Here is a 9,164-nt window from a genome sequence, read left to right as displayed (position 1 = left end):
TGGAGTGGGGGTGGGGGGATAGGGAGGGTAGTGTGTGCATGTTTGCAGTCATAAGTGGAATTGACAGTCAGGTTGGCAGTCTGTTACCAGGGAAGCCCACAGAGCAAGATGCCCTTCACTGCTACCATAATGGAGATGGTTCTGATATAAAGATTAGAACCATCACTTGCTGGGCCTGAGGGCAAGTATTGATTAGGCTCTGTGATTATGAGGGAAGGTCAGACAGGTAAGTAGGATGTTAATGAAGCAGGGACTGGTCCAGCAGGGGATATACAGAGAGCAAGAGAGCAGCCATCTTGAGTGGCCTGACCATTCAGATGCTAATCTAATATATCCTGTCTCTTTGCTCCCCTCTCAGTACTCCCTTTAATCCCATCTTTCTTCTTTATCACCCTTTATTGAGCAATGAAGTATTTGAAACAAGAGTGAGAGTGGAAAATTTTGAGTCCAGTGGTGTTTAAGAAGACAGGATATAGCAGAATCTCAAACATAGTGATGGTAACACTTGACCTAGAGGTGTAGGAAGAGATGAGCAGTCACCACTAAAGATGCATTTTCTTGCCAACAGGTTTGTTTTCTGACTTCATTACAGTTCAGTTCAGTTCAGTTCAGTCGCTCAGTCGTGTCCAACTCTTTGTGACCCCATGAAACACAGCATGCCAGGCCTCCCTGTCCATCATCAACTCCCAGAGTTCACTCAGACTCACGTCCATCGAGTCAGTGATGCCATCCAGCCATCTCATCCTCGGTCGTCCCCTTTTCCTCCTGCCCCCAATCCCTCCCAGCATCAAAGTCTTTTCCAATGAGTCGACTCTCTGCATGAGGTGGCCAAAGTACTGGAGCTTCAGCTTTAGCATCATTCCTTCCAAAGAAATCCCAGGGTTGATCTCCTTCAGAATGGACTGGTTGGATCTCCTTGCAGTCCAAGGGACTTTCAAGAGTCTTCTCCAACACCACAGTTCAAAAGCATCAATTCTTCGGCGCTCAGCCTTCTTCACAGTCCAACTCTCACATCCATATATGACTACTGGAAAAACTGTAGCCTTGACTAGACAGACCTTAGTTGGCAAAGTAATGTCTCTGCTTTTGAATATGTTATCTAGGTTGGTCATAACTTTTCTTCCAAGGAGTAAGCGCCTTTAATTTCATGGCTGCAATCACCATCTGCAGTGATTTTGGAGCTCCCCAAAATAAAGTCTGACACTGTTTCCACTGTTTCTCCATCTTGCCAACAGGTTTGTTTTCTGACTTCCTTACAGGACTGGTTATAAAGATATGCAGGTGTTTAGTTATCTCTTCCCCCTAAACTGAATATTCTCAGAGTGATGAATGAAAGACGAACTGAAGTTGCCATGATTTTTCCCATAGTGTTAAATATACAATGTCTTCTCCCAACATTTCTGAAACTAATTTTATTCTTTTTCTGGGGAAGAATAAAACTGAAGAAAAGAGCAAACCAGAGGTTCAGCAGCATTTGGCAGCTTCTGCAAGGTATACAGAGGCCCCAGGTTCCCAGCTGAGAGCAAGGTCTAATATCTGAAACGAAACAAAAGCATTTATTGACTGTTAGGCAGACAGACAGAGGAGCCTGGTGGGCTACAGTCCGTGGGGTTGCAAAGAGTCGGACACGACTAAGCACACACACGCACAGAAGCAAACAGCTTAAATTTCCTGATACTCCAAGACCAGTCCTAAATTCATCTTAATTAAAAGTTTGGTTATAGGGCTTTCCTGGTGGCTCAGAGCTATAGAATCTGCTTACCAATGCAGGAGATGCAAGGTTTATCCCTGGTCCAGGAAGATCCCACACGCTGTGGAGCAACTAAGCCCGTGCACCACAATTATTGAGCCTGTGCTCTAGAGCCTGGGTGCTGCAAATACTGAGCCCACACATCATAACTACTGAAGCCTGTGTGCCCTAGAGCCCATGCTCTGCAATAAGAGAAGCCACCGCAATAAGCCTGGGCACTGCAACTGTAGAGTAGCCCAGCTCGCCAAAAGTAGAGGAAAGCTCGAGCAGCAACGAAGACCCAGCACAGCCAAGAAAAAGTTTGTTTGCAGCATGGCAAGTGTCAAAGAGCACTAGAAACAGTGAGGAGAACCACCTGCTGGTCCTCTGTCATCCACTTGCCACGTGACCATGAACCTAGGTAACAATATTTCTGAAGTTAAAAGAGAGGAAGAAATGGTCCCTAAGGTTCCTTCTGGTGAAAAAAGCCATTAAGCTAGTTATAGTCTTTCATATTCCTTCCCCCTCCCGGCCTTCTGCTCCCTGAACTGAGCCTTCTACTTAGGTATGTCTGAACCAGGAACAAACAAATATAACATTATGCTGTAATTTAGAGCACGTAAAGTCTGCTTTTGATTATAAAATCTGGATTTAGAATGAGAACTCCTGATAGCCTGTAGTGGTGGGAACAAAATGTATATGGAGCTAGGCGTGGGGATAAAATTAAAGCCTGATATCCCTCAGTATGAAGTCAACAGACAGTGCTTAACAATAAAAAGTGGAGAAGTAGCAATACACAAATGCTATTGAGACATAAGAAAATAAATATCAAAAGAATTGACTGAAGACTTAAAAGTGAATGAGTCTGGGGAAAAAGGAGACTGCTAGTCTTTATAATAAGACTATTAAAATATCAGTTCTTTGAAGTAAATATTTTTAAACTTTGATAAAAAATAAAAACTACAACTAATAAACATATTCTCTCAAAAAATAAAAACATTTAAGCTGTAGTGGGTATGCAGGCAGACATTAGATGAGGCCAGTATTAGTCAATATGAGGTCGGCCCATGTAAACACTGCAAGCCAGGATGAGATTTTTAGTCTTTATTCTAAAATCTGTGGAAAACTCCAAAAATAACTTAAACCGAGATGCCACATGATCAGATTTGCTTTTGGAAACAGCAATCCATAGGACTAAAATTCACGAGAAGAGGGATCAAAACAGTTCATTGTAACCGTCGCTTCTAGAGGCAGAGCCTAAAGGCTCGCAATAAATAACTGATGAATGAATGAAAGTCCATTTCCTTCTGCATGTCTGTTTTCTCATCTGTATAATGGGGAGAATAAACCTGCTTCTCACCTTGTCTGCCCTCTTTTTTATCCAATCCCAAGAAGACTGGGAAGATAAATGATGTAATAAATATAAAATATCTTGAGTATTTTATGAAGCACCAGTCCTTAAAAGAGTGGTAGCAAAAAGATCCTTGTAGGCTGAGAAGTAAAACATCTGTAAATTACATTAAATATAAAAATCTGCTCTAGTTTATGACTGTAGAATTATCCCGAATGAAATAGTAAGGGACTGAGAGTCCACTTCAGAAAAACTGATTCCTGAAATTGTTTTTCCATTTGCATTTAAAGATATTTAAACTGAAGTAAACATTTTTTTCTTGGGAGCACACTATAAATGCAGCCTAGTCAATAAGTCAGGTTGTGTGTGCATGTGTGTGTGTATGTGTGTGTAAACACACACATATATATTGCATATTTATCATATGAGCATGCTTTCTAGAAAAATTTATGTGAGCAACAGGAGTTTGTCATAAGCAATAAAATCTTTTATGTGGATTCTTTCCCATTCTTTCCAAGGGGATTTCTGGGTTTTTTTTTTTTCCACAACTCAGTTTCAGACTCAAGTGAGTCCCTGCTGCTATTTTTTCCCCAGTCACTTTTGTCTTCCTTGCCTTTGCCAGAGCACATTGAAGTGAAAGGCGGGCCATTCTTGGACTGGTATTTGCTGATTAAATGAGGACTTTTGGCATCAATGTCCTTTTGCAGCTTGGCAGGTCATGAAGAACTAGAGGAAACATTCCCATCCCGTATTATTTGTGACAGAATTCAGGTGATTACAGAACAGAGAAGTTCATGGAAATATTAACATTCCCCTGAGAGATTTCTGTTGAAAGGATGAACCATGAGGGATATTTGAAGTGTGTGAAAGGCCTTCCTTGCCTCACTCCGACTCTTACTGTCAGAGCTGGATACTTGCAGCCTAAAGCTTGCACTCTGCCTTTGCGGCACCAAAATAGTCTTGACATTGTCAGGCGCCCAAGCACTGAACTTGAGATTCACCATAATAGCTCTAGCCTCACTCTTAGTCTCCCCCTGCATCTGTCTTTCTGCCTCACTCATTCTATCTTACAAATATGAAAAACTTTTCTCATGTGTTAACTAAAAAATAAATTCCATCAGTCTTTCATTTGTTTGCAGAGAAATAGGAAAAGTGGAAGGTTTATAAACTGGAAAATACAAAACATTATTAAAAGAAAGACCTAAATAAACAGGTCAATCCCATGTTCATGGATCAGAAGATTTAAGGTTGTGAAGAGAGCAATACTCTCCCAAACTGATTTACAGATGTGACATATTCTATTAAAATCTCAGCTGCCTTTTTTATCCAGATATTAACAAGCTGTTCCTAAATTTATATGGAAATCAAAGGATCCAAAATAGCCAAAACAATCTTTAAAAAGAACAAAGTTAGAAGACTCATACTTCCTGATCTGAAGACTTTGTATAGATCTGCAGTAATCAAGACAGAGTAATTTTGGCATAACAAAAGACATACTGATCAATGTAATAGAACTGATGGGAGAGAAATAAACTCTTACATTTATGTCAAAGAACAAGGGCGCCCAAACAATTCAATGTGTAAAGAACTATCTTCCACAAAGGGTGCTAAGACAACTAGATATTCACATGGAATGAAGGAAGTTGAACCCCTTACCTTAAAGCATATACAGAATCAAGCGGAAATGGATTATAGACCTCAATGTAAGAGCTAAAACAGTAAAAGAAAGCATAGGTGTAAGTTTTTGTGATTTGGATTATATAATCACTTTTTAGGATCACCAAAGCACAAACATACACAAAAAACATTGGACTTCATCAAAATTTAAAATTTTCATACTTCAAAGGATGCCGTTAAGAAAGTAAAAGACAACTCAGAGGATAGAGAAAATACTTGCAAATCATATATCTGCTAAGAGATTATATTCAGTGTCTATAAACAATACATAATTCAAGGATAAAAGACAAATAATCCAATAAAAAATGAATTTGAATAGAAACTACTCTGGAAGAGATGTGCAAATGGCCAGTAAGCTCATGAAAAGATGTCCAACATAATTAGTTATTAGATAAATGAAAATCAAAATCACAATGAGATACCATTTTGTATCCACTAGGATGGCTACAATCAAAAAGACAGATAATAACAAGCAGTGACTAATAAGTGGAGAAAGTAGGAATACCATTTAGAGGCAAATATCCAGGAAGACTGAAAACATCAACACAAAAACTTATACACAAATGTTCATAGTGGCATTATAATAATAGACCAAAAGTAGAAGCTGCAAATATCTATCAGTTGATGAACGAATAAACAAAATGATACATCCATACAGTGGATATACAAAGCAGTATAGCCATACAATGTGTTATTCAGTGGTAAAAAGGATTGAACCATTGATACATGCTGTAATATGGATGGGCCTTGAAAACATACTAAGTGAAAAAAGTCAGACACAAAAGTCTACATATTATGTGATTTCACTTATCTGAAATGTCTAAAATAGGGAAATTCATAGAGATAGAAATTAATAGATAAGTAGTCTCCACCCAGGCACCACTATGCTTGGACTCCTGGGTTGTGTGGCTGCTACCTGGGCCTCAGGGTCCTTGTGGGGATTCAGCCCTTCAGCACTGCTACCACAAGCCCAGCTTTTTCTGATGTTACCTCAGTAGTGCTCCAGGCTGTCAGAGACTATGTTGATCAAACACTTCCATTGCCAAAGGCATGTGCCACCACTGGGCACATTGTGGCTGTCATTGGACCAGTGGTAAATGTCCAATTTTGTGAGAAGCTGCCACCCATCCTGAAATGCCTGGAAGTGCAAGGCAGGGAGACCAAGCTGGTTTTGGAGATGGCCCAGTCTTTGAGTGAGAGAACAATAAGGACCATTGCCATGGGTATGGAAAGCATGGTTAGAGGCCAGAATGTCCTGGATTCTGGTACATCAATCAAAATTCCTGTTGGCCCTGAGACTTTGGGTACATTTGTGAATGTCACTGGAGAACCTTTGATGAGAGGGGTCCCATCAAAACCAAACAATTTGTTGCTATTTGTGCTGAAGCTCCTGATTCATGGAGATGAGTGTTGAGCAGGAAATTCTGGTTACTGGTATAAAGATTGTGGATCTGTTGGCTCCCTATGCCAAAGGTGGCAAAATTGAGCACTTTGTTGGTGCTGGAATTGGCAAGACAGTACTGATCATAGAGTTAATCAACAATGTTGTTAAGCCCGTGGTGGGTACTCTGTGTTTGCTGGTGTTGGTGAGAGGATGCAAGAGGGTAATGACTTATTCCATGAAATGATTGAGTCTGGTGATATCAACTTTAAAAATTCTACCTCCAAGGTAGCACTGATATATGATCAAATGAATGAACTGCCTGGTGCTCGAGTTTGGGCAACTCTGACTATGTTGACTGTAGCTGAATACTTCAGAGACCAAGAAGGTCAAGATGTATTGTTGCTTATTGATACTATCTTTTGTTTCACCCAGGCTGGCTCAGAGGTATTGGCTTTATTGGGCAGAAGCCCTTCTGCAGTGGGTTATCAGCCTACCCTGGCCACTGACACGGGTACCACGCAGGAAAGAATAACCACCACCCAAAAGGGATCTATCACATCTCTAAGGCTATCTACATGCCTGCTGATTACTTGACTGGCCCTGTCCCTGCCACTACTTTTGCCCATGTGGACGCACACCACTGTACTGTCTCATGTTATTGCTGAGCTGGGCATCTATCCAGCTATGGATTCTCTGGACTCCACCTCTTGCATCATAAATCCCATTGTTGGCAATGAGCATTATGATGTTGCCTCTGGGGTACAAAAGATACTGTTGTTATTGCTGCTTAGTGGCTAAGTCACATTTGACTCTATTGTGACCCCGAGGACTGTAGCCTGCTAGGCTCCCCTATCCATGGGATTTCCCAGGCAAGAATACTGGAGTAGTTTGCTATTTCCTTCTCCAGGAGATCTTCCTGACCCAGTGATCAAACCTGCATCTCCCACATTGCAGGTGGATTCTTTACTTCTGAGTCACTGGGGAAACCCAATTATGATAATAGGTAGAATTTATTGAAACCTCAACATATTCCAGGTAGTGTGGCAAGCACTTTACATTATTCCCAACTATTAATTGTTTCCATGCAAATGATCCTGTGTGTGTTAGTCACTCAGTCGTGTCCAACTCTTTGCAACCCCATGAACCGCAGCCTGCCAGGCTCCACTGAACATGGAATTCTCCAGGCAAGAATACTGGAGTGGGCTACCATTTATAGGATGACAAATCCCTCATCACATTGCTGTCTTGGGTATGGATGAACTTTCTGAAGAAAAGTTAACTGTGTCCTGTGCATTGAAAACACAGCTTTTCTTGTCTCAGTCATTCCAAGTGGCCGAGGTCTTTACCTGTCATATGCAGAAACTGGTACCTTGAAGGGGTCATCAAAGGATACCAGCAGATTTTGGCAGATGAATATGACCATCTCCCAGAATGGGCCTCTATATGGTGCGACCGACTGAAGAAGCTGTGCCAAAAGCTGATAAGCTCGCTGAAGAGCACTAGTGAGGGCGTCCTTTCAGCAAACTAAGCACTCTTCCTCCAACTGTCCCTCTCTTTGCCCCTAATCCAAAAATCACAGTTTTCTCTCTGGGCCACTTTAGAGGCTATTTTAAAGATGTTGTATTCTGTCTGAAGAGTATTTAGGGTTTCTAGTGGTTGCCAAGGACTGGAGGGAGAGGGAAATGGAGAATGACTGTTAACAGACATGGAGATTTTTGGAGGGAATGACAAAATGTTCTGGAATTAGGTAGTGATGGTTGTAAAACCTTGTGAGCGTACTCAAAACCACTGAATTGGGCACATTAAATTTTTATGGAACATATTATATTGCAAAACAAAATTGCAAAGATTATTGTTAAAATGCATAATCAGTTCAGTTCAGTTCAGTCACTCAGTCGTGTCCAACACTTTGCAACCCCATGGACTGCAGCACGCCAGGCCTCCCTGTCTATCACCAACTCCCAGAGTTTACTCAAATTCATGTCCATTGAGTCAGTCTGTTGTCTCCTTCTCCTCCTGCTTTCAATCTTTCCCAGCATCACGGTCTTTTCCAATCAGTCAGCTCTTCGCATCAGGTGGCCAAAGTACTGGAGTTTCAGCTTCAACATCAGTCCTTCCAAAGAAATCCCAGGGTTGATCTCCTTCAGAATGGACTGGTTGGATCTCCTTGCAGTCCAAGGGACTCTCAAGAGTCTTCTCCAACACTACAGTTCAAAAGCATCAATTCTTCAGTGCTCAGCCTTCTTTACAGTCCAACTCTCACATCCATACATGACCACTGGAAAAATCATAGCCTTGACTAGATGAACTTTTGTTGGCAAAGTAAAGTCTCTGCTTTTTAATATGCTGTCTAGGTTGGTCATAACTTTTCTTCTAAGAAGCAAGTGTCTTTTAATTTCATGGCTGCAGTCACCATCTGCAGTGATTTTGGAGCCCAAAATACAAAGTCTGTCATTGTTTCCCCATCTATTTGCCATGAAGTGATGGGACCAGATGCCATGATCTTAGTTTCCTGAATGCTGAGCTTTAAGTGAAATTTTCACTCTCCTCTTTCACTTTCATCAAGAGGCTTTTTAGTTCTTCGCTTTCTGCCATAAGGGTGGTGTCATCTGCATATCTGAGGTTATTGATATTTCTCCTGACAATCTTGATTCCAGCATGTGCTTCATCCAGTCCAGTGTTTTTCATGATGTACACTGCATACAAGCGAAATAAGCAGGGTGACAATATACAGCCTTGACGTACTCCCTTCCTGATTTGAACCATTCTATTGTTCCATGTCCAGTTCTAACTGTTGCTTCCTGACCTGCATACAGATTTCCCAGGAGGCAGGTAACGTGGTCCAGTATTCCCATCTCTTGAAGAATTTTCCACAGTTTGTGGTGATCCACACAGTCAAAGACTTTGGCATAGTCAATAAAGCAGGAATAGATGTTTTGGGGGGACTTCCCTCATAGCTCCGTAGGTAAAGAATCTACCTGCAATGCAGGAGACCTGGGTTAGATTCCTGGGTCAGGAAGATC

General features: G+C 41.3%; 1 pseudogene; it reads left to right on the top strand.

The window, feature by feature from the left end:
- The first annotated feature begins 5,641 nt into the window (after positions 1-5,641).
- On the top strand, positions 5,642-7,666 carry LOC120856033 (annotated as a pseudogene).
- Positions 7,667-9,164: the final 1,498 nt, after the last annotated feature.

Source organism: Oryx dammah, unplaced genomic scaffold, assembly GCF_014754425.2.
Source record: "Oryx dammah isolate SB20612 unplaced genomic scaffold, SCBI_Odam_1.1 HiC_scaffold_28, whole genome shotgun sequence".
In the NCBI taxonomy this organism is placed as follows: Eukaryota; Metazoa; Chordata; class Mammalia; order Artiodactyla; family Bovidae; genus Oryx; species Oryx dammah.
Note: the sequence above shows the minus strand (reverse complement) of the source record. Positions and strands in the feature narration are given on the sequence as shown.